This window comes from Camelus bactrianus, chromosome 9, assembly GCF_048773025.1.
Source record: "Camelus bactrianus isolate YW-2024 breed Bactrian camel chromosome 9, ASM4877302v1, whole genome shotgun sequence".
Classification (NCBI taxonomy): domain Eukaryota; kingdom Metazoa; phylum Chordata; class Mammalia; order Artiodactyla; family Camelidae; genus Camelus; species Camelus bactrianus.
Window position 1 is genome coordinate 55,291,576 of NC_133547.1, and position 27,157 is coordinate 55,318,732.

Here is a 27,157-nt window from a genome sequence, read left to right on the forward strand (position 1 = left end):
AGGAAGTAGGAATTTGATGAAGAGAAATTATTTGTATTATCCTGTTTTCCCAAATTATCCTGAAACACCGTTTCTCTGTTTACTTCATTTTGATGAGCAAAATTATTTCTTCTAGGCTCCCCCATTTCCAATCAAAGGATTCAGGGACCTTTGGAGAAATGCTAATTATAGGACTGGGTCAGAAAAAAATACAAGGTGAGCCTGGTATATCTTTTAGGGCCCCAAAGTAAGAAAGTGCTAAAAACAAACAAACAAACAAACAAACAAACAAACAAACATTTTGAGAGGGTATGTAAAAGGGATACTGGATCCACATGAAAGAGTTCCTGGTGGCTACAGATTGGGTGATTTGAGCAACAAAGTAAACAAAGTAGGATTGGATTGTAACACAAAGTAAGAGATAAATAGTAACACATGATTGAGTACATAAATGAATGGGAAAGGGTGAAGCTGCCCTGCAGAAAATTCCAGATGTTGTATGCAGAGACTCTGCCCCCAGGGGAGTGGAACATAAAGCCCCCACCTAAGTGTGGGTACCCACAGTGCCTTCCTTCCGAAGGGCACAGTATGGAAAAGGACAAAACTAGAGTAACTTTTTGTGGAGAAACCTAACAAACACTACGTCAGCCCCGTGATCAAGTTGACGTCAGTTGTAATAAGTCACATTCATTGATATACCTTTAAAATTGTTTTTCTTTTTTGAGGGTGATGGTAATTAGGTTTATTTGTTCATTTATTTATTTTCAATTTTTTTAATGGAAATACTGAGAATTAAAGCCAGGTCCTCGTGCATGCTAAGCACGGGCTCTACCACTGAGCTATACCCTCCCCCCTCATTTATATCCCTTTAATAAGCTGTGCTAAAAATGACACTTTACCCCTGTGTGCTTCCTGCCAAAACCCATAACTTGAGGCTAAACAGGAGAAAATTTCAGAAAATACCCAATAGAGGGACATTTTACAAAAATGTAAATGACTCATGTTAAAATTTACGCTTTTTACTGTGTTCACAATTTTTCTATAAATCCAAAACTTTTTTGAAAATAAAAAGTTGATTTAAAATAAATCATCATGGTCTGGTTTCTCTTCAGATCGAATAAATCTTTCGCCTTTTACTAAAGATTTCTATGGAGAGAAACAACTCTGAGTCTCGAACCAATTTTTTGAGGCCTTGCTTTTGGCAGGGCTAGTCTTGTTACAATAAAAGACATTACTTCTTAACCAAAAAAAAAAAATAAATAAATAAATAAATAAATAAATAAATAAAATAAATCAGCAAAATATTTGAACACACGAGTTATAAAGTTAAATATACAAATTGCTATTAAGCATACAAAAAGATGTTCAACCTCATTAGTCACCAGGGATATACAGATTCATACAACGGCATAGCACTGTACCTGGCAACACCAAGGGATGGTATTTGTTGCAACTGGAACTCCCCTGCCTTGCTGAATAGGTTGCAAAATCATAAGACCATTTAGGAAAACAGTTTGAGGCTTTCTTAAAAGGTTAAGCATACACTTTCCCTACGACCCAGCAGTTAAACTCCTAGATACTTACTCAAAGGAAATAAAAACATAGAGCTGCACAAAGACAGGCACACAAGTGTTCAGAGCAGCTTTATTCATGAGATCCCAACCCTGTAAATTAGTACGAAGTTTCTTATGAACAAATTGTGTTCAATAATAAAATAATTATGACATATTTTTCTTGTAGTATTGCTATATGCACTGTATCCAGAATATGAAGACAAATATTATATAAACACAAAGATGATAATCCTATGTTTCATCTTAGGCTTATTACCACTTATGCATATCTGTTCAAGGATAACCAATCTGCTTTTAAAGAATTCCACCTTACAGGTTTCCACCGCAATTCTAATTTTCCAGCCACACTCAATCACAGTGAGGTGACTTCCTCCAAATCACCAAAAGTAGGATTCTGTTTCAGTATGCTTAAACTCTAGGTAGTTCAAGTCAGGCCTCCTTCAAAGGAAGCTGCTTAGGATTTTTCTTTTCTGTGGGACGTTTGGCTGACTTTCTAAAGCAGGATATCCTTTGCACTAGTGAAAAATAGTTAGATGCCTGGTTGGTGTATTTATTTATCCACTTCTAAATTAGATCAAATGTTTTTTGTTTCCTTCAATATTATACTCTGAACCAAAATGCAAAATTAATATATTACATTTAGTTTTTTTTAATAGTGATACGATATTTACAGTTGTGTCTGTGTTTATAGAGTAGCAGCCATTTATATAAAAAATGAAAAAGTATATGTAATTATTTCAATATTTTGGTTTTATTGAATCAAAGCATCTAAGTAACAATTGAATATTTAATAATTCAAACTTAAATTGTTGCCTTAAGGACATATATTTTTATAATGTTTGAGTGAAATAGAATTATTTCAAATCTACTTACTACCAGTTTTTAATTTAGGAATATGTCCTGTAGAGTTTGTCTCATTTATTTAAAAACATTCAGGTAGCCGATACTGAAATTAAATGAGGAGGCATCTCCATATATTTCTGCTGACACAAATATTTTGATAGCCAATATTTTGCCGGTGATTTAAGATTCTGGTTATTGGCAATGAAGATAATCCATGAGACTTGTTTCTTAGGGAGAATTGTTTTAGAAGATGTATTACTTTATTATTTAGATATTATTTATTGCATACTTCAAACTTTAAATTATTTGAAGCCAGGAATGACTTTTAAAAATATTCTTTAAGTTCAGATTCTTCACCTTGTCCTGCAAACAGCATGAGTAAATCACTCCTTGGCAACAAAGCAAAGGAAAAATACAAGTCATCGGGGCACATTAAGGTTATTTGCTAGGACAGTTCTGGGCTATGCTGAAGTCAAGAAGTGTTCACATATATGAGACTAGTCTTCAAATGAGCTGCTTTCCTACCAAGGTATTTTGCATAATTTGGAGGGCAGAGCTTCCTCAGGAACAGTAATAATATAGCCTCTAAATATCAGGAGAAAATATATGAGTCTAGATTCATTAATTCACACCTTCCTTTCCCTGAAACATCAGTTTCCCTACATTGAAGCAAATCATTAATCTGGGATGTACTTTGGATACTTCCCTATTTTCTCTCGGTCTGGCTAGTCACCAAGCCACGCCAATTTTAGCCTCCCAATATCTATAGAAAACTAACCACGGATCATTAGACTGTAATCAGTCTCCTCGCTTATATTGTCACCTTCTTGTCCCTAGATTACTGTCAAAGCCATGAAATTTCCTCTATTGGAGGCATAATTCATAGTACATTGTCTTCTTACAGTGGAAACTTGATCACCTGCTTACAACTACACCAGCTACTCAGTTGCTCAAGGATAGAGAACACTTTTTATCAGTCTCTACAAACTTTCATGGTTTGCCCATAATTTCAGCTTTACCTCTGTCTCTTCCTTTTCTGTGTTCAACAGACACATTGGTCTTTTCTCAGTTGCGTGGTGGTGCCTTGCTCTCTCCTGCTACAGGGCCTTTGCACAAGCTGATCCTCAACTGGAAACGCCCTCATCACTGAAAACACCTTTTACATGCCCACGTCTGGTCAGAGAGGTGACTCATGGTTCCCTAGACTGGACGAGAAGCCCTGTTCACATACCCTTTCTTTACAGTATCACTGTCTTTAAAAAAATTTTTATATCAAAGTATAGTTGATGTACAGTGCTTCAGGTGTACAGCAAAGTGATTCAGATATACATATATAAATATATATTATTTTTCAGATTCTTTACCATTATAGGTTATTATAAGATATTGACTATAGTTCCCTGTGCTACACAGTATGTCCTTGTTGTTTATCTATTTTATATATAGTAGTGGGTACCTGTTAGCCCAAATTCCAAGTTCATCCCTCCCCCCACTTTCCCCTAAGTTTGTTTGCTGTATTTGTGAGCCTGTTTCTGTTTTGTAAATAAGTTTATTTGCAAAAATTATTATTAATTTTTCAGATTCCGTGTATAAGTGATATCATATGATATTTCTCCTTCTCTGTCTGTACAGTTTTTATTGCTCCATGTTTAATAATGTACCAAACAAATGGACATTTGGCTCAACGTCTTATTCTGAACACTAGATACAGTGAAGCAAATTTTTTTGATGAATGAACAAAGACTGATAAATCACCTACTTTGTTCCTGGCAGTGATCTGGCTCCTGCAGAAATAACAGCAAGTTCCTTGGGAACAAATTGTTACTAGATAATAAACAAATTTCAGGAAGTGTGTAGAAATAGTTATTTATTATTGTTAGTTCTACGCATAAGAAAAACATATTAAAACCGAGTAGGGGACAGAGTGATGGGGGGACAAGATGTAGTTTTCCATCTCCTGGTCAGAGATAGTCTCTCTGAGAAGCTGACATTGGAGAAGGAGTTAAATGACCGGAAGTCCTAGACATTCTGCTTTCCGGTCACATCACATCGCGTCTTGCAGGCACGTTGCTTTAGAACTTTGAATTTTATTCTGAGTGAGATGAGAAGTCATCAAAGAGTTATGAGCAGGGTATGATGTGGTTTGACTCAGTAAATAAAGTTCGTGTTCTGAATAAATAAAGGCTCCCTCTGGTTGCTCCATGGAGTGCAGACTTCATCATGGAAAACACAGAAGCATGTAGATTAGTGATCAGGTTACTACAAACGTGCAGGAGAGAGACATTTGGATTCTGGATGTTTGGAAGGTAGAGCTTTCAGGATTTGCTGGAGGAGAAGATGGGATTGGTGAAAGAGAAAAGGTATTGAAATGACCCCAGCATTTGAGTCTGAGCTACAGGAGGAGAACCACCATAACCTCAGAGGGGAGCGCTCAGGAGGGGTGTGGTGCAGGTTTGGAGTGAGTGGGGTTAGTGGGAGAATCAAGAATTAGTAATCATTTTAAGAGAACTCAGTTTTCTTCATGGGTGAAAGTATCTCAACATAGCAAATCACTTTACAGCGTTAGAAACTCATGAACCAGAAATCGTGCTCAGGGGATTCTATGCTGAAACACTGACGTTGTGCTATGAAGAAATCATAAAATATTTATATGGTAGTAATTTAAGTCTTTTTTTTATATGGTAGTAATTTAAGTCTTTTTTTTTTTAAAGAGTTGGCTTATAAGGCTAGCACAGAGTCTGATACACATTTCTCTAAAAGATTTAAAGCCTATGGTTTTAAGTGACTAGCAAACATAATGCCTAATTCCCTAAAAGAGTGATCAGAAAGAGCAGACCAGAGAAACACGAACGTTGGGGTTTTTTTTTATAGAAGAATACTTTACTACCAACACTAGATATTTTAAAGTACTTTGCAAGGACTTGAATTTTTATAGGAGTCTTAGTGCACCTAATACTGTGAAAGAGAGAAATGAAGCACCATGTGAAAACTTAAATATTTTTCTAGCCAGTCAGTGCTTTCTGTTCTGCAGGAGAAAAGAGGTAAGATCCTTCTATGCATTAGCTGAATTCTCTGGACTTTTTCCCATGACTTGAGTCTGGAGGAGTTAGGTTTGCTGGTTTGTTGGGTTTTATTACTGTTCACTTATAGTTATATCTGAATAATTGTTCCCTTCTCATCATACTGGAATACGTTGAACAAATTTTTACATTCCCTTAAATAATACCAGGAAGTTGACATATGTAACCTGGGCAAACTTTTAATTTAGCTCTTAAATTATTTTCTTTCTTTGGTATTGTATGAGAGCAGAAAAATTAGCATTAGCTGTGTGCTTGATCATTAAGGTGTGTGTTCAACCACATGCAGCGTTAGGTAAGAATGATTGCTGATTTCAAATAAATGTTTTCTCCATGACACGTTTGGAAAGATACTCCTTTGAAAAAAATCTCTGGTGATTGTTTTAATGTAGCCTTTATCATCTGAGAAACTCCTAGTAGACATTAATGGAAAAAGTTTGATTGAGGCCCACGGTTGATTGTAAACTTTAGTAAGTAGACATTGATTTTTTTTTTTTTAAATCTTGGTTTTACCACATTGTACAAGTTTTTTCAGTGGGTCAGGAAAAGCCAGTATAAGAGATAAACCCATAAATGAAAACAGGTATTGTCAACAGATCTGGTTAAATATTTTAGAGAAATCAATGACTAAAATGATATTAAGAGCCACGTGTCATATGTCCCTATAAACACAGATAATCATTACTGACCACAAATTCATGTTAAATAAATAAATATGAAACATACTGGAACCTAAAGATTTTTTTGCAAATTAGTCAACCTGACCCTCAATGGCCTCTGAAAAAATAGACCTGAATCAAAAGAAACCATGCTCCATGATATAAAAATTTTAAGAGAAAGGCAGTGGCCTTGACCACATGTCCCCAATTTTACTGTGTCCTCTGTCTTCCTACCCACAAATTTATGTTTAAATAGATGGTGGTAATTGCAGGAAGGAGTAGCTGGAATGTAGCAGTTGGCAAAACCCTCGGTGGGTCACAAACTTGGTTGTTTTTTAACCCATTCCATAAGTTTGTCAGCCCTAAAGAACAATGTGTAAAGCCTTCAGGGGCATGGTAAGAGAAGTCACAGCCTTGTCCTGAATTGGAAATCAATAAAGCATTAAAAATGCAAATGCATTCTTGTTAATATGATATCATTGTGAAGAACTTTTAGGCATTCAGTTACCATTTAACACAAAAGCCTGTAACGATTAATTAGGAATCCTTCACCTAATTGAGGTCAAGATTGTTAGCAGTGGATATATAATGAGCTTGCTGAAGCCACTGTCGTTTTTGAAAACTCCCTAGGAAAAATCCTTAAAAGATATCCACCAGCACCACCCAACTCCCAACACAAACACAGAAGATATGTGTGCAAAGTTATGGAAATCCAAATAAAACCTGCAGGAGTAAGCAGTAATCTAGCACCATCAGTTGCCTGGTTTTGACAATATTTTATATTATCATTGGAGGAAGCTGGGTGAAGGGTACTCAGGAACTCTGTATAACTACTTTTACAACTTCTTGTGAATGTTACAGTTTCAGAGGAAAAACTTATTTCAGATGCATCCATCTCTCTCAGAATTACAGGAGTACTTGCATCATCTCCTTTCTCTTTTGAGGTTACGTGATTATTTTAGACGATCGTTGATTCCATGAAATGAGGCCAAGTTAATATGGCATTTGATAGAGTTCAAGTAAATACCAGTTTAGTTGATTCAAAATTAATTAAGACAACTTCAGATCACAGTAGCACATCTAAAAGTTGTTGGGGAAGATTTTCTGATGGTTTGCATTCCAGATTTGCTTTCAGCCAGATGATGCATTTTCAGCATCCAGGTATAAAACCTCAGCTGGCAGTGAAATCCCAAATAAAGCCATCAAATTCATCTCCTTTGCCTAAGGGAATAAATAGCCCATTTTATGTTCTATAAGATTAAGGCTTTCATAATTATTTTAGTGGAAAATACATTAAAAGAAACAGTATTTTATAATAAGCTAACAAGAGCCAGGGGAGACTTACTGTTGTAGAGTCTGGCGTCTCCAGTAGCAGGAATGACCAAATTTTGTCACCTGAAGCTCAGTGCTCCAAGGTATTTGTGGGAAAAGAGGGGACTGTGGCCAGACCAATTGCATATTCATATACAACGTATATTTTTCCATGTTGAAAGATCCGAGAATTTTTTTGGTTTATTCTCAATATGTACTGAACCAAATTTGGCCTGGGGATTCTTTCCCAAATTTCCAGTTAACTTTTAAAATCATTATTCTACAGCATACATGTTGGGAATGACTAGTAGAGTCAAAGTAGGCTTCCTAATTAAATCTACCATCAACGGCCCCAATTAGAAATGTGTATCGCACGGAGCCTGGACTAGTCATTTAAAAACTGGGAATTAGTTACTCACTTCAATGACTGTAAGGTTTTACAGTTTTTGTTAAGAGTTACCTCACTTCCCTTATTTTTTATTTTTAAATTTTCATTTAAAAAGTTGCATCTTAAAAACAGAGTTGAAACATTTATTTTTATCTTGGTTATACATCATGAAATTCGAGATCTCTATGACTAGAAACATGCTTTAAGGTCCATCATGAACTGTTCCACTTTCCTTAATGCTCAGTACTCTGCATCTCTACTGGCTGCCTTTGAAAGCACCAAGTTCTTCCATGCCCTCAGGGCTTCATCACGGCTGTTTCCTCCACCTAGAATCACTTGCCTCTAATCTACAGTACTGCTTTTTTTTTTTTTTTTTTTCATTTGTTCCCCTGAAACGGACAGACTGTCAGATAGTCCTCCAGCAAAGATGGGTTTATTCAAGCTCAGCAGAGAATTGCAATTCTAGGTCCACATCCATGGCGAGACACATGAGAGTCCAAGTTGGACAAGGGAAGAACATTTTAGGAATAGGAAGTTGGGAGGGCCACAGTGAACAAAAACTCCTTGGCTTTTCGTTGGCTGAGTCCTCTCAGGGAAAGGAGTCTTTCTCCCTGTTGGGCTCCGCTATCTTGACAGGGCGTGAGAGCGCCCCCTGCTGGTATCCCAAGTCAATTTAATTCAGGCTTATCTTTAAATTTTTTACACTCATTTATTTATTATTTAAATGTCCCTTCATGTGACATTTGAAAATGTAAGGCATTACGATAATACTGACCTGACTGGGGAATTTCCTTGACAGTCAACAGGGATTTTCACATTCACATAGGACAGGAAAATCTGTCTGAAATTGTCCAAGTCTGGGTATTACAGCTTGTGCCCTATGAAATCTGTGCATATAACTGCTACAATGGGTAGTTTCTTTGAGTCGTCCCAGAGGAGTGAGTGGGTAATTGTGAAGGTGAATTTTGTCAGTGGGCTCTTCCACGCCCCTCCTTGCTCCTGTGAACATAGGTGTAGGGCTCAGACCGGGAAAAGTGTATGCAGAATGATGCTAAAAGTTGTGGTATTTGGGTATTCACATCTAAACTGTTACTTGTGCAATCTTTTGTGTTACAATTGTATACCCTTCAGTAGTGTTTTTATATTTAACCCATTTCACACTCCAGCTACCAGCTTCTGCCTGGATGTACTGCAGGCTGTATGAATGGGTATTTTACTTATCCTTTGCCTACAGCTGCAACTACCTCTCTTCTCTTATATTTCACTTTTCTCGTTAAGACGCCAGTTAATTCCACTGCTTTCATTCATGCCTGGCCACAAAAGTGGAAATGATGGTGTAAGAAAGGGAGAATGTTAAGATTTTGCTAAAGAAACAAAAATAAAATATCCCTGTGAATAAATGATGTTATTCATTCTTCACTTATTTCTACTTATCGCCATTCCATAGCTAGCTGGGAACTCTTCATTATAAATGCAAGTATTTAGCTTTACTATCCATTGGTAGAGAACTGTGGTTCCTTGATAAATCACCTGATCAGGTGATTTATCAACCAGTCCCACCTTTTAGCCTGATCAGGTGATTTATCAACCAGTCCCACCTTTTAGCCTCTTCACCTGTTTTTCAAAACTCGCAATCATCAGTTACTACATGGATCATATATTTTTAGATAGAAAGATAAAAAAAGAGCAATACTCCATGTTATGTGATAGTTTAAAATAACATTTACCCATCGACCTTGACTTTTTTATGAATATATTCAAAATTAGGTCTTCCTTCTCTTCAGCTTCATTTTAAACTTGATTCTAAATAGGTATTGATAGAAAACTAAGTTGTGAGTAAAAAACATAGACTATATAGGAAAATAAAGAATTAGTCAAAATATAGAAGTATAGAAATATACTTATTAAAATGAAAAAATATATTTAGCTTGAAAATCCACACAAAAATAGCCCTTAAAATTGCCTGAATGAGTTACTGAAAGGCTTATTCAGAGTAATAAAAATAGCATTTTTATAAAATGCCAGTTATAGTAATAAAACAGGCAAGTACTTCCCACACATTAGAGACTGTCTGCTACAAGTCAGCTGCTTATGCCCAACAATTATGTGGTAAACACATTCATTAAGGATTTTTCTGAGTGAGTTCCTTCCAATGAAGATGGTAGATCTGTTATGTAGAATGTGAACAGTGAGCCAGCATCAGAGAAAGGGAAGTAAACAACCTTTTTGTGCCATAAAATAGAATCATTGCATTTCAAATTAGTCATTCCGGTGAATTTTGGCCTAAAACCATCAACATAACTGGTGTTACAATTCTAGGTGCTCCCGATAGGAAGTAAGAAAAAAATCAGGAACCAGCTTTTCAGTTTTCTGAAGATGCAACATGTGTCCTAAAATCCTTTACACAGAATGCCAATAAAAGGTGAACTAAATCATCTGTCTCGAGTTAATTGATATTTTAGCAAATATTTATTTATCTGGTGTTTTTAAATGCCAGATACACTTTTAAACAGATGAATTGGTGGTGGTTCCGCTAAATTTGTATACCTTGTTGAAATATTTTCTAATATGTATTTGTGTATCTTCTACTTCATTAGAAAAGCTAAGTAGAAACATGACGCATTTTATGTTAACATACCTGAAAAGTTACCAGAAATAAAATAGTTTTCAGAGATAATCTTACATTTAAAATTAAATACAATAATTGTTGACTTCATTTTAATTTCGCTCTAATGATTATGAGTGAATATGTGGTCTATGTGTTTATTCTTTTACTCATTTTTCTCTTTTTTAATAAGAGTGAAAAAGAATATTATAATTTAACCATGTAACACAGTTTCGTAACCTTGCCCCCTTTTATTTTTAGAAATCCTCATCACTCTATACCACTATCTCAGTTACATTTTAGAAAGATGATGGAGTCTTTGGCAAATTTTGACATTCTCTTTGCATCTCCTAATCAAAGATGTATTTAAGTGGGTACTAATGCTAAAAGGACAGTAGTTCTCCAGGAAAGGCAGGAAGAAAATAGCCTTTTCCTGGACAAGTGGGGAGGGCAATCATTGCTGCCAAACCTTTCACATGACTCTTTGTATCATAGTCCCTGAGAGATGTGCTTCCTAAAGCAGTAATGGGAGTATAAAGGATGCAGAGAAGGCCTGTTCCTAGTAACCATTCTTTTCAAAGGTAAAAGGTCCTGTTTTTTTGCACAGAGGGCTCTGGTCACGTCTACACCCGATGGCATCACAGTTTGGCAAAGATCCTTGGGGAACACAACATGGTAGCCCTTCAGCTACTACAAATAATTTAAAATTGTTCAGGGCCATTAAGAGATGAGGAGCAGTACAGAGGGATCAGTGACTGGAGAGAAGCCACCCAGATGGCTAATGTCTAAGGATCTAGATGGGGGTGAAACTGGGGGAATCCCTAGTGAACATCATTGTTGACCTAAGGCAACCAGACTGCCTGCTATTTCTCCAGCGAAGATGGGTTTATTCTCAACCAGCAGAGAATCTGGAACCGTGGTGAGCCACAGGCAAGTCCCCGCATGGCAAGAAAGGAAACTGCTTTTATAGAGGGGACTAGGAAGTTTGGAGAGTAAGCAGAGTCCGTGGCTTTACATTGGCTGAGTCTTTGCCAGGAAAGGAGTCTTTCTTCCTCCTGTTGGGCTTGGCTGTCTTTGCAGGGCATGAGAGCTCCCCCTTCTGGTCTCCCAAATCTGTTTCATTGAGGTTTCTGGTGATTAGTTCTTATAACACCAAAGAATATTTTAAGAATGCGAAGTTGTGTTTGTTGTTCCTATGTGTATCCCATCCTCTGTTCCTCCCAAGTCTTCATTCTTCCATTAAGACTACTAAATACACAATCGCCGTATACAAGGTTCTCGCGTATTTTACTGATGTGTATAGAAACAGAAATGCTTCTGAGTTGACGCCATATGGAAATGAAACTCACCTACCCAGGACAGTGAGATGATCTAAATATGTGAAGCATGATCGGCCAGCCAGAGGGTGACCAGGACAGTCATGTGGCACTCAGTGCACATTTGGGGAAGGATTTTGTGTAGTCATGAAGATTGGGTTTTATGCTCTAAGTCAGTGTTTCTGGCAGAAACACACCAACTGGCGTTTAGGTGCCACGGGAAATGGTTAACATAAGAGTGGTTTATGTGATACAACGGAGCCACCAAAATTGGAAGTGAGCGTCTCTGTGGTGACTGGCAGCCCGGGTCTCAGAACAGAAGGGGGTTGGATAGAAGCCTGTTCTAGGGGAACGGCAGCCAGGAAGCAGTGGCTAACTCAGTCATGTGGTGAAGACACTAGCAGACAGCCGAGTCTCTTGTGGAAGGGAGGGGGAGGAGGTGGGCCGGGACAGGGAGCGTTGCTTCGCTGGCTGTGTGCGTTACCACGGTCTCCTCTCACAGTCTCCTGTCACTCGTAGTGCTTTACAGACCACCCCACTCACCTGCCCACACCTCCTGTCCTCAGGCTCTCCTCCAGTCCCTTCCGGCTGCCTTCCCAGCCTGGTCGCCACCACCCTGGAAGGGGCTGTGTATTGTGCAGTGAGCGACAGGACTGGATCCCTTGGCATGGGGTCCCCAGCGCCCCTTCGTTGCATCAGGGCGGCCCCTGCTCTGTCTTAGGATCTAAGGGCTGTTGCTTGGCCTCCTTTCTCCAGGAGGTGTCAGGTAGGTGGGAATTAGAGAACATTCTCAGTGGCTCCTGGACCCAAGGACTGGTGACACCTGTGGTCCTGCTGTCCTCCTCCTAGAATTGTGCTCTGTTGGACCTACTCATAGTAAGATGTGCCAGTTCCAGAGTTTTCTCCTCTGCTCCAGGCACTGAAAGGCTGGCTCATCACCTGCCATCTGGCACGTGGAATTAGGGTTATCAGTGCCTGGGAGCCTGTGTCAGAGGTTTTTCAAGCCACAGGCAGCATCAGTAAAATGTGCAGAAGGAGCTGTGTGGGGAATGTGCACCTTCCCATGTCGGCCCGTCCCCTCTCTGCGCATGCCTCCTTCCTGGGCCGGTGGCCGCTATCTCAACTTCAGACTACTGTTAGAAAATTTTCAGATATGTGGACAGTTAAAATATGGACACTTTGGTTTTGGTTTAAACAACAGACATTTACTTCTCACAGTCCTGGAGAGGCCGGACACCTGAGATCAGGGCACTGACAGGACTGGTTTCTGAGGAAAACCTTCCTGGCTCGTGGACGGCCACTTGCTCCCCGTGTCCTCACGGGGTGAAGCTTTTCTTTTCTTTTCTTTTTGGTAAAATATGGGACAGTTTTAAAGATACTGTGTTTCTTGCAGTTTTCAGTGTAGTTAAACATATTGACAGAAATATAATGCTGCCTCTTCAAAATGGTTAGACTTTAGCCAACTTGACTTCATGGAAATAGGCATCTTATTCCTATTTAATGTCCAGCATAAGGTCTCCTAGGCACAGTTGGTTGAGACATTTAGTAAGAATTATGGTATTATAATTATTTCTACTGGGAATTGTGGTCTCCCCCTAGAAATACAGTTTTACTTTGCAGCATTTTCTTAATTGCAAGATCTCATTTCTGCTCCTAGACATCCCTAGGCTATGGGACAATCTCTTGTGTCTGCTGCTCACCTGACTCCTGGGAACATTTGTCCTCGCCGCTTTAGGAAGTTTTTCTTGGCGGGTGAGGGAGTACCGACTGTTGCATTTCACTCTTACCCAGTAATGCCTCTTCCTGTGTGATGTATTTGAGCGTCATTCTTCCTAAAATTTGAAAAAGAAATGAATAAGTGAGTAGAATTGATTCTACTCTTAACAAGAGAATTGTAAATGATACTTGGATAAACCTTTAGATGAATTTGAACTTGGAGAGAAAACCTTTAGCAGCCTATTCGTGAGTAAATCAGCCCATGACACTCAGATCCATTTATCCATTCATTAATCAGTGCAGGGCTGATCGGGTCAATGGGTAACATGTCAGTGAATTCTTCCACTCTTGCTCTCAAGTCAGTCATATTCATTGCATACCTTTTAAAAATAAACTTTATTGTTTTAAAACAATTTTAGATATCCAGGAAAATTGTGAAGACAGTCCAGAGAGTCTCCATATAGCTTACATTCAGTTTCCCCTATTGTTAACATCTTCTGGTGGTAGGTTACCTTTGTTACAATTATAGAATCAATATTGATACATTTCCTATTAATTAAAGTCCATATTTTATTCAGCTTTCCTTAGTTTTTACTTAATGTCCTTTTTCTGTTCTAGGATCCCATCCAGAATACTGTGTTCATTTAATAGTCATGTTGCCTTAGGCGGCTCTTGGCCATAAAATTTCTCAGACTTTCCTTGGTTTTGGTGACATTTTTAGTTTTTAGGGACACTGGTCAAGTATTTTGTTGAATGTCCCTCGGTTGGGACTTATCTGATGTTTTTCTTACAGTGAGATGGGGGTTATGTGTGTTGAGGAGGAAGATCGCAGAGGGAAGTTGCATTTCTGTCCTGTCACATATGAGCAGTACGACTGAATTTGTTGATAGTGATATTGCGCTCTTGGCTAAGAATGTGTTTGACAAGCTTTGCCACTTAAAGTCACTCTTCCCTTCATCTTCGGGAAGAAGTCATTATGCATAGATCATTCTCCATTACAAGAAAACAAGGATCCTTGGAGAAATAACAGAGTCTAGTGAGAGGGCAGAGAAAAATACAAGATGAGCCTGGGGGATCTTGTAGTTTGAGAAACTAAGGAAGTGTTCAGAAAATAAAAAGATGGAGTCATGTCAAGGGGATACAGGAGTCAACCAGAAAGACTTCACCATGCCCAAACTGAAATAATTTTAGCAACCAAATGATAACGTTGCTGGATTATAATCCTAGACATAAAATAAATATTTATTTGTCATACTAACATACGTAAATAATTGAGTAAATAAGTGAATGTAAGGAGGTTTCTTCTTACTGAAATAACCAAATAACACATGTCGACAATCCCCCTTCCAGGAGGGGAACCTTGTCCTCCTCACTTGCAGCTCTGCTGAGTGTGGGTTGGACTTAGTGACTGGCTTCCGAAGAATAGAATAGGACAGAGTAAAAACAGTCATTGTTTGGGTGGAGAAATCTGACATACCTTCCCTTCACCAAGGGATGAAAGCCAACATCATTAATAATGTCATACTGACATCATGTACCTCCTGACAAGGAGTGATAAGGACACTTTGCCTCTGTGGGCATCTTCCCCAAGGCCCTTGACCCCAGTGTAATCATGAGCCAACATCATACTGTCCTGGGAGACATTCTGCAGGATGCCAGGAAGTACTCCACCAGACTGTGGAGGCCATAAACAATGGAGAAAGACTGAGAAACTGTCACAGATCATGAGATGAAACTAGGGAGACCATGACAGCCCAGTCAAACGCAACATCCTGCAGTGAATCCTGGAACGGAAAATGGACGTTAAAGGAAAAACTGATGGAATCTGAATGGAGCCAGAGCTCAGTTAATGTTCCAGTGTTCCGGTGTCAGTTTCTTAGTTAGGACAAATGTACCGTGTGATGCGTGTTATCAGTAGGACTGGGGGACGCTGAGTGGTGTGTGAGAGCTGTCTGCACCATCCCTGCAGCTTTCCTGTGCGTCTAAGGTACCCCGGTAGTAGAAGTTTATTCATCAAAAAAAGAAACTAGTGCTTCTAAGTTTAAAGTAAAATAAATAACCTCCTAAGGAGGATAGCTATTCAGCATACGATAGATAGGACTAACTGGCATGACTCCTTATATTTCTGCTAATGAGCAGTGTAAGTTACAGGTAGCAGAAATATTTCTGACCTTCAAATCTAAAGAAACCATAAAAAAAATTCAAGATTCCATTATCTTGGAAGGTTGTCAAGCAGAATTTCCTCTATTTAGAGCAGATGGTGTTTCATATTTCTTCCTCGAAATTCTGAATTTTGCAAGCAGGACCATTCTTGAATTCAACTGAGGAAAAAAAGGCTTAAAGTGTACCTAGTCCATAAGTGTTGGTGATTCCCCCATTTGTTCTGCATGGAGTATGAAAAGAGATGTTTTTACTATGGTAGGTGGCTACTCTGAAGAAATTACAATGGGAAATATATACAGTTCAAAAAAGCTACAGAATACGTTGCCATTTTAGAATCGCTCAGAGAGAGACTACAGCCAGTGTAAGAATCACGTAACACCCAAAATCCCACTTTCTCCTTGGAGACATAATATAACATATTAATACCAACCAAATACTATTTAGATAGGTTGTATTATGTCAATGTAGATGCGTAGAAATCACAAGACATTATACTGAACTATGTTAAAGTTATTTCTATTACAAGGAAAATGGCAATTAATTTCTTTGTATTTTTAGAATCTCATAAATAATATTTAGTTCTGACAATTAGATGACAGGATATGTAACTTTGATCTTACCAGTACTATTTAGTAGAACCTGTGATGAAATGAGACGATCACGTGTATTTCTTAAATGTCATAAAAATAATTATAATATTCTATTTAAAAAATTGGAATTTATATTTTGATTTTTTTTCTCCTATCAATATTATAGTGTTTGGCATAAATTGCATCTCATTAACAGAAGCCTAAAATTGAAAGTAGAACAGTTAGAGTGTTGACTCAAGAAACCTCCGTAGCAAAAATCAAAGTTTCATACTTAATTACTTAACACAGTCTCCTAATTATTACAGAAATGACTTGATTTTGAACAGTATAAATTTTATTTTATCTTGTATGCCACTTAAAGTGAGAAAAAATATAGAGGAAAATGTGGTGGTCCATATTCATATTTTGTCCTTCTTAAATAATTAAACTCCTTTCAGTTAAAAGTAGCCGGGAGAAGAAAACACAGTTCAGGGTGAGCTTGGGAATCAAGAAAACAACATTACTCTGCTCTCTTGCATTAATCCATTCTTCTGCTAAACGATAAATTTGACATTCTTCCAACTACCACTAAAACTGTCAGAAAACCCTTGAAAATAGCATTTAAAAAATCAATAGTGCCCCTCCACATCTTTTAAATTGGTCAATTTTGATTGCCTAGTTCCCTGAAATACTTTAGAATTCACTTGTGTATAGATGGCCCAAGCCAGTCATTATGAAAGCTATTAACAAGAGACAGCAAATTTAGAGAGCAAGATATTGTAGAAACATTAAAATGTGTCCTCAGGTGCTGTTTATAAGGGATACCATGATTTTTTAAGTGTCTGGGTCTCCTGGGTCAGTACCGATCATTGTAACTGATTTTTTAAATTTGGTTTATAAAGATAATCTTCTTAATTTGCAAGCATGGGTTTCTTTCATAGGGCGATGTGAAACAAATGGGAAAATTAGATGTGATTTCCAGCTAAGGTGGTATGTAAACCGAGGCCTCTCCCAAGGGCAGGGGCTCCGAGAAGATCTGCTTCTCTGAGGTTGCTTTGTTTCTGCTCTTGTGACTTAGGACTCAGATGGCCCTGCTGTGTCCCAGCATCCTTGTCCATCCCTCCACGCTCCCTACTCCCCACCCCCTCATGGCCACAGAGGCAAGTCATGTTCCACCAGGTGATCCTGTGATCGCCTGTCCACCCTCCCTTAATAGCAACCAGATTTATGAGCGAGGACCACCGCATCTGCATTCCAAGGAAGAATGACTGCAGATAAGAACCATGATAACATTACCTGGGTGACGCTGGACAGCTAGAAGTGATGGCCAAGTGAGGTGGAATTTTTGTTTTTTTGCTTTTGTCTCTTTTTATTTATTTTGTTTGTTTTTAAAACCTTTTCATTTTTAAATAACCTTAGGCTCATAAGAAGTTGCAGAAGTTGTACAGAGTTCCTGCATACCCTTTACCCAGCTGCCCCCAACAATGTATTACAGAACCATAGTCCATGATCAAAACCAGGACATTGACATCACTACGACCACAGTTACAGCCACAGATCTTAGCTTTCACCAGGTTTGGGGGGGGGGCAGGGGTTAATGGAGGTACTGGGGATTGAACCTAGGACCCAAATGAGATGGATTTTTAAAAATAAAAGTTTAAATTTAGGATACTTTTGATGTATATATGGGTTGATTTTTTAAAGAGATGGATTACTTTTAAAGTAACCCGTATGCCTATTCTAAGTTTAAAACATGATGGACTCAGTAGAAGACAGGAGAGCCTGCTCCTGAGCCGTCACTGGGGTCATCAATCTCACTGTACCTGGTGCTAAGGCTGACCTTGTATTTGCAGTTAATTGAGCAAATGTGTGTTACGGGCTGAACCGTGTCCCTGAAAAACTCGTATGTTGAAGTCTTAACCACCAGCACCCCAGAATATGACTGTATTTGGGGATACGATCTTTAAAGAGGTGATGAAGGTAGAATGGGGGGGTCATTAGGGTGGACCCTCGTCCAACATGACTGGTGTCCATATAAGAAAAGGAAATTAGGACACAGACACGCACAGAGAGAAGACCAAGTGAAGACACAAGGAGAAGACAGCCATCTAGCCATCTCCAAGCCAAGAAGGGAGGCCCCAGAGGAAACCAGCCCTGCTGACACCTTGATGTCAGACTTCCAGCCTCCAGAACTGGGAGAAAGTAAATTTCTCCCAAGTCACTCAGTTGTGGTGCTTTGTTAAAGCAGCCGTAGCAAATTAGCACAGTCGTTTGTTTGTACACTTGCTTATTTGTTGTATCAGCCAATTTGAGGCAGTTTTTCATTTGCTGATAACTCACTAATATTAATGAACATTATTTATTTAATTCTTCCTTATTTACCGATACTGTTGGTTTTCTTCAAAAGCTTGGTGGTCCCTGGTTGGCCTTTCATGTTTAATGTAGTAGAAAATCTGATGAGAAGCTCAGCCTGCTGTGTTTTCTGGGGCTTCATTTTAGGCTAAGCCCGTGGAGAGCCGTTCTTCATGCTGAGGTTCCCCATGCCCAGGGTGTTAGCACCCTGATACCCCAGCTCTTTTCAAGCACGTCTCTTAGCACTTGCATAAAGGCTTCTTGAGTGGTTGACCTGATTGTCTCATTTTGCAGTGCATGAGGTTAGAGAAGCAATGGTGAGGATGAAATTTTTAATAGTCCTTCAGTTATTCTGGTGTTTTGTTTGTTTGTTTGTTCCACCTCTCATTCCTGTCCTCCACCTTACCTGCCAGCTCCGCTCCTGGGTGTTTCTGGGACTCTACCTGGCAGGGTGGTTGATTCTCTGCTGTACTGCAGTCCTCCCCATGGTTGTGACATCCTCTCTGTTTCTTCCATCAACATTAGCTTTCCACCTTGAACTTTGAATTTTCTAAACTCATGTTTTACATCTCTTCTCTAAGGATGACTCACCCTCCTGTCTGTTACGAGCGTGGTGTGGGGGGCAAAAGTTAAGAGGCATCTTTTACATTGTTACCAGAGGTAGGAAGTAGTAGAGAGTCCTATCAGAAAGACCCTTGGTCCCCATAAGAGAGAATCCGCATCCGTCAACCACTAGTGAAATTGTTCAACAGAATCAGTCACGGGACCTCTGCTGGCCCTGTATTCAGTCCTCACCTCTACTCCAAAACCAGAAGAGCCATTGGTAGCCAAGTGATAAAATATTGTGGAGGAGAGGAAGCCTATGGTGAAGAAGTGAACAAGGGACGGACCATGATTCTCTGTTCTTCATAATAGGTATTCAGCCTAATAGAGGCTGGAACTGAGGGGAGGAAGGAGCTGTGACCTTGACCCTTGACCTTTAAGGTTGACTCTTCCCTAGGACTAGACATTTCCATTACTAAACTAGACTGGCTGTAATTAGACTCATGAAAGACTTTTATTATCTAATAATGACTTGGGGAAATAAGACCTGCTTGATGTTCACAGAGTACTGGGGGGCAGTTAAGACTGCAGAGTGGATTGGAAAGGACAATGACCACTTCTTCACGAACTGACTTTTAAAAGCTACGTCAAGAATGCTTTCCTTTTAGCAAGTGTGTTAGGATGGTGACTGATGCGTGGATTTGCTCTTTTAATTTTGCTACTGGAAAAACAATGTTCAAATATTTTTGGGTGATCTGTAAAATTGCAATTCTTAAGTGAATCTTTTTTACTCTTCTAATGTTTTGTTCATGCGATAATCTGATGGTGGTTTTGTACATGTGCAAACTCTCAGAGAAAAAATACTGATCTGTAGCTTAAAAAACAAAAATAAAACATAATCTCAGATGTGACTATCAAGTTGAAACTTCTGGGATGATAAAACATTATGAAGTTGGAACAAGACTTGAACCATTAAGTGCATTTTCAGTTTGCCATTTTTTGGGCAAATAATGAAGATTCCCCTCAAAAGTAACATGACTCAGTGGTATAGTTTTTGTTTGCACATAGGTGATATATGTGCCATTTATATTACAAGTCACATTGATTCTAAATCATTTCTTTTTAGAATATGGATGAGGGTGTTCATTCAGGTGTCTTGCTCATTTGCTTTCTGTCTTTTTCCCCCCAAACTTTAGTATTCTCATAGAGTCAAATTATATGTAGGAGAGGCAATACTGTGCTTTGAACTCACTTCAAAAGTGTGATTTTTTTTTTCATCAATGCTGTTGAGGTATACTTACATAGCAGTACTTACATACTAATTAAATGTACTCATTTTAAGTATCCAGTTCAATGAGTTTTGACAAATGCAGGCACTCAGGTGACTATGGTTTTGACAAAGGCATGCACCTTGTGACTTCGGAGACACTGAATATTTGTTATCATCTAAAAAAGTTCCATTGGCCCATTTGCAGTCAATTCCTTCGACCCCTAGGAATAGGCAAAAACTGATAAGCTTTCTGTCACTGTCGTTTCCCCTTTCCTAGAATTGCAGAGAAACGGAATTGTAGTCTTTGTGTGTCAGGCTTCTTTTGTTCAGTGTGGTGTTTTTGAGAATCATCCAAATTGTGAGGTCCATCCGTGGTTCATTTCTCTGGGTTGATGAGTGGTAGTTCCACTTCCCTCGTTCTCTTTCTGTTGTTAGCAGTGATCTTGTACCTACAACACCTGGAAGAATGAGTCGGGGGAATTTTATCCCCAGACATGCTATTTATATATCGTATAACCCTGAGCGCATTCCACCAAGCCAGCCTTTTCAATTTGTTAGATGTAGGTGGTGATGGAATGTTACTCTGTGAGCCCAAGAAAAGTTTACATAAGAGACATGGGAAGTCAAGTGATGGCGATGCCCTTGCCAGCAAAAAAAATGCCAACAGCAGCGTGAGAGATAGCAGCTGTCCTTGGAACCCACATAGTAGTGTTTTGAGCCTGATCCAGGAAGACACCACTACTGTATTCTATTATTATCTTGTATGTCCTCATTTGTGGGAGGGTCCTATTTCCAGCATTCATTGCTCTGAAAAATGTTTATTTTCTCATACACAGAGGATTGTGTTTTCAAATAGGAAATGAGCAGTGGGAGTAGAAAGATTCTTTAGGAGACTTTTTTTTTATTCCTAAGCAAGTATATACTCGTATTTATGTAACACAGAAATTAATAATAAATGGAGGGGTGAATAATATATAATAGTTACATATTCAGTCTGGAAGCACATCTCATTCCAGTTGTTCGAGTTGCCCTTAAAATATCCCATCACCCTAGTTTTAGAGCATCTTTTGCTCTTATGTGCTCAATATACTATTGATACTATGTAGTCCAGATGCCACATGTGTGCAGACTGTGTCTAGTTCATGGGCTCCACTTTATGCCATGAGGTGATGTTTTGTGCCGATCTCAGCCTATCGATAAACCTGTGTTGTGGCTGGACCAGCCCTTGTGGTTCTTATTGTGAATGCAAGTCCCCCCTCAGCAGTAACCATCAGGAAACTCTGGGGGGTGGAAATGTGCATGACTTATGGGTCTTGGAAATTACATGGCACACCTGGACCACATGACAAGGTCATAGGGGATGGGGAGGTGGAGAGGCATGGGCCTGAGGTTCTGCTTTTACTGGGGTCAGGGGTTGGGGCTTTGCATCCATAATTCCAGCAATGGTTCATTTGGGACCATGGAGAGCAAGGTCGGAGAACCAGGGCCAGTTTCTCTACTCAGGTGCCTTGGGAAGGTCCTGCTGTCCCCTGCCATGACTCAGAGGTGGGGAGTCCTCCTGGCACTGCAGTTCTCTCCCAACTAGGGACTTCCAGAGGCACTGTCTGCATGGTGACATGAACCACCATCCCAGTAGGACCTGGGGACCTAGATGGGGGAATCTGAGGTCCTGCTGCTTCTTCCTGTCCACCCCCTCAGGACCAATCCACCCTCCTCTCAGGAAAGAAATCTTTCATTTGTGATTATTATTACTAAGAAGAATATCACAACAAGGTGCTTATTTCCTATTTGAAATAAGGAAAGAATATGAAAAGGAAAGAATACTTGTTTTTCATAACAGACATCAGTGATGATTGATTTTATGCATCAACCTGACTAGGCTAAGGGATGCCCAGATAGCTGATAAAACATTGTTTCTGGGTGCATCTGTGAGAATATTTCTAGAAGAGATTAGCTTTGGAACCCATAGACTAAGAAGATTGCCCTCATCAGAGTGAATGGCATCACCCTATCACAGAAGACCCAAGTAGAACAAAAAGGTGGAGGAAGGGTAGATTTGCTTTCTCTGCTTGAGCTGGGACATCCCTCTTCTCTTCCCTTAGACATCAGTGCTCCTGCTTCTCAGATCTTCACTCAGATCATTGGATCCCCTGGTCTTCAAGGCCTTTGGGTTTGGACTGGAACTACACCACTGCCTTTCCTGGCCTCCTGCTTGCTGATGGCAGGTCATGGGACTTCTTAGTCTTCAAAGTCACATGAGCAAATACCTCATAATAAATATCGTTCTACCTCTCTGTCTGTCTGTCTATCTAGTTGGTTTGGTTTCTCTGGAAAACCCTGAATAATACAGATTTTGGTACCACAAGTGGTTCTAGAGGAATGGAAACTTAGGGATGAATTTTCTGAACTGGTTCTGGGGGTGATTCTATTTAAAGATGCTAATGACGCTATTTCCAGTAGTACAGAGAGCCCTGGGAGTCCATCATATGAACTCTTTATAGCAACATGCAAAGTGTCTGCATTGAACACTCCTCATCAAGCAGTTAAGTGACTCCATATATGACAGTTTCGAACATAGATTGGAAAACTAAGGAATATCATGGCATTGGGTTGTTTGCCCTTCATGTCACTGGACAAAATGGTAAAAGAAAAGGGTGAGTTCAGGGACTGAATTCCCAGCTCACAGAGCACGTAAATGACCTAAAAGCTTCTGTATGTGCCCTGAAGGAGACCCCGTACACAGGGCCGAAATTGCTGTAAGTCAGAGAACCCATCGGCAATTGGCTGAAAGCCAGTGCAAATTGAGCTCCCAGCCTCACGGGGGGTCTCCTGTTAAAGTGAGATGTTGAGTCAGAAAGAATGAGATCATGTATGTTGGGATGGGGACACGTGGGAAGACCCTGGCAAAGATGGGGACATAGAGGCTTTAAATTCTGAGGGTCCCCTGTGCCAGTGGAAGAGGTCTCCCCACACCCAGTGTAGTGATCTTTCACCTCCCACCCGGGGAGATGGGGACAGGGAAAGTTAAAATGGGACAAAGCTGACTGTTCTTACTGAGATCCAGCAGTTTTTCTTGGATAAATGTCTCCTGTGTTAATCACTCTGGTTAGTTTCCAGAGTTTTGAAAAATTCAGTATTGTCACTTATTGCCAGCATTCCCATTCTTTGATGGAGAAGAGGGTTTTTGAGTGAACTTACACCATCATTCTTGCTAATGTCACCTAAAGTCATATAATGATGTTCAAAGTATGATCGCAGCCCTTTTTCTTCACATTTCTAACAATTGTTTGCTGTTCATCTAGAGGTTACAACTGTCCATACTATTCCTTTTTTTTGGGATAAAGTGACAGATGGTATTGTTCACAAAAAAAAATCCTTAAAAATATATTCACTGTGTTTCCCTTTTAGCTGTAGCATACAGTAATCACCAGCTGTTCAATATTTGTCACGTTTCATGAAGCATCTATAACAACAGTACAATTTTTCTTCCATTTTTTTTAAAGTGGACATATCTCAATTTGTTGAGATTTTTCTCATTTTTTTGCAATAGCCATTTATAAAATGCTTTTGATAAATAAATCTCATTGATCTTCTCTCCCTTTAATTTTTTTCTCAAGTGCTCGTGTAAAAATGGATCAAATTCTGTAATTCGTGCCCTGATTTCCATGACCTTTTTATTATCTCACAAATGTCTCTTGTCACCATTACCTTTAAAGGGGAAACCTCTTTCTCTGTGAGCTGAATGACGGCAAAGAATCCTTTAGTGCCTCAAAATAACCCTGAATGTTCCCCCTTGTCTTCACTTTCCAAACATTGGTCCAGTCTGTGCATCTTTATTTATGTGAAAGCCAAGCAAACTGAGCCTTGTTTTAGTATGTGAAATCTTCATGACTTTTCAGTGTTCTCATCATACGCATTCAGTCTTAGAACCCAACTGACGTAACGATTTGTCTTTTTGAAAATAGTTTACAAACAAAATATTATTTGAAACTGTTAGTCCTAAAATAGGCTATTTAGAATCTCATAATTGACTCTCTTTTTTTGACGTACCATCAGTTACAATGTGTCAATTTCTGGTGTACAACACAATGTCCCAGTCCTACATATACATGCATAGATTCGTTTTCATATTCTTTTGCATTAAAGGTTATTACAAGATATTGAACATAGTTCCCTATGCTATACAGAGGAGACTTTTAAAATTTATTTTTATATATAGTGGCTAACATTTGTAAATCTCAAACTCTAAAATTTATCCCTTCCCATCTCCTTTACCCGGTAACCATACAATTGTTTACTATGTCTGTGAGACTTTCTGTTTTGTAAATGAGTTCATAGTGTCCTTTTTTTTTCTTTTTTTTTCAGATTCCACATATGAGTGATATTATATAGTATTTTTCTTTCTCTTTCTAGCTTACTTTACTTAGAATGACAATCTCTAGATCCATCCAGTTGCTGCAAATGCATTGTTTTACTATTTTTTATGGCTGAGTAGTATTCCATTGTATAAATAAATCACCACTTATTTATCCAGTCATCTGTTGATGGACATTTAGGTTGCTTCCATGTCTTAGCTATTGTGTATAGTGCTATTATGAACGTTGGGGTGCATGTATCTTTTTGAATTCGAGTTCCCTCCAGATATATACCCTGAAGTGGGATTGCTGGATCATATAGTAGGTCTACTTTTAGTTTTTTGAGGAATCTCCATGTTTTCCATAATGGCTGTTTTCCATAATGGCTCCACCAAACTATAGTCCCACCAGCAGTGTAGGAGGGTTCCCTTTTCTCCACAGAAAGGTGGAGGCGATTCTGCAGGGTGATTCCTATGTAGCCATCTATTTTTTTTTTTTTTTTTTTTGGCTCTGGCTTTACAATAGTTCTCTGTTTTCCTTCCTTCTTTCTTTCGTTCTTTCCTTCCTCCTCCGCTTCCTCTCTTCCTCTCTTTCTCCGTCCTTCCCTCCAAGTTTCATGGCGGGAGTTAGATCCCATTCCACCATTTTTCCCCTTCCAGGAGGCATGTATCAAGCTTTCCTGGAAGCTTCCCCTCGAACCTCCAAGATAAATGAGGGAGATGATGTCCTTCCCCACCTCCTCACCCACAAACTTGCATCAAATCACACTCCCTTCCTCTTGTGTGTTGGTGGGTGGTACGAATGGCGCAGATTTCTCTAAGTGAATTATCTTCATAAAGCTCCTTTCTATTTAACTAAAATCCTAACCATTTTCTACCTTCATACCAAGAGGATCAGTTCTTAGCATCCACTTCGATATCTATATCTTGGTCTGATTCATAACACACTTTTATTATACAGTGTCTTTTATATCCAGGTGTTTCAATCAAAACTTTCAATATAATACCATTTACTTTGGAAGGGGACCTTAAACATAGCAGATTAAGAAAGTCAACTTAATTACATTTGGGGAGTTGGAAAAGATCTCAGAAAACATAAGCTCTAGCAGATCAAAGCTGGGCTTGTGTCAAGTATTGAAGCTGAAAACACAGTTATGATATTAAGGTTATTCAGTGAATCCATCAACGAATCAAAGACTCCATCTTCCTAGATTAGCTTTTACATAACTTTTTCACATTTTAAGTCAGTGTAATTTCAGGAGCTAGATGAGGTATAAATTTTTACTTATGTCCAAATAGGATTTTCTTCTTGCTGTCTCTCTCATTCCCATCTTATTTCTCCACACACACCACCAGAGGCTGTTCTTTCTCCCAGCGCTCCATTCCAACTGTGGAGACTGCTAATTATCTGGGTGAGATTCTGAGCAAAACTGAAACTAAATGATCTGCAATCTCTATTTACCCTTGGCAATCAGCTTTCTCCACAGTACTTTCCTGCTTGGTAGACAAGGCAGACTTAATTAATGAAAGTCATGAATAACACTGAACAAAATAGTCATTTTCAGCCTTTGGTGAATCTTTAAAAGATTAAGTCAAAAAAAAAAAAACAAAACCCAGTTTTGTCTGTGATAACTTAAGCAAGGAAAGGCTTGGTTATTTATTCAGCATTTTCCTGTTTTCTCCTCAATCTAAGCTAATTTATCTTAAAGTACAATCACAAATGGTCCTCACTTCTGCATGAGGTAAATTTAACCATTCAAATGTGTAGGTTCTGTGTGACCTAAAAACAGAAATCTAGACAAAGAGAAAAATGTCTCCTAGGTAAGCCTCTTCCAGAAATCTCTTTATTTTCTATCCTTCTAAGTTTTCTTATCCTCCACACAACCTTCCTTACTAGTTTGTGTCTCATTAAAATAAATCATTTCATAATTTCACATTTGGGTTGTATGTGAATTGATGATTTCCTCCCAGCATTATTCCTCTTACTTCTTAGTAGATCCCAAAATTAAGCTGTGCCCCTGGCCACTCATACTTTTTCTCCCTTCTCGTCAGCGAGGTACAAGCTCCAATAGTGTGTTCTTTTTGAGATGTAAGGAGAAATTCTGCGTAGTAATTATGAAAGACAAATATTTTAAAGGGGTAAGTCTATATTATAAGAGGTAGCAAACACCTAAACAGAAGATTCAATATGAGCTTGGATTCTGGGTATTCATGGCAGCTCTATTTGTAGTAACAAAGTGGTGGACAGCAGTTTACAAATCTAGCAAAAAGAGATGAACTCAGTTATTGTACGATCATAGTACAAAATCTTCTGCTACCCTTCAAATCAAGTATTTCAAGGATATGTAATAATACGGGAAGATTGTTCACATGCTGTGAAAGAATTCAGTAAACTATGTTTTCCACATAATGGAAAATAATACAGCCTTAAAATACTG

The 27,157-nt window shown here is 38.9% G+C and overlaps 1 protein-coding gene and 1 non-coding gene across 5 annotated transcripts in view; both read left to right on the top strand.

The window, feature by feature from the left end:
* Nucleotides 1-27,157, top strand: part of LOC105079804 (uncharacterized) — a 429,087-nt gene that overhangs the window by 356,986 nt on the left and 44,944 nt on the right. The gene's annotated exons all lie outside the window — the stretch shown is intronic.
* LOC123612689 (U5 spliceosomal RNA) lies at nucleotides 1,072-1,188 on the top strand. The gene has a single exon (XR_006719976.1). It is a non-coding gene; the product is annotated as a U5 spliceosomal RNA (small nuclear RNA).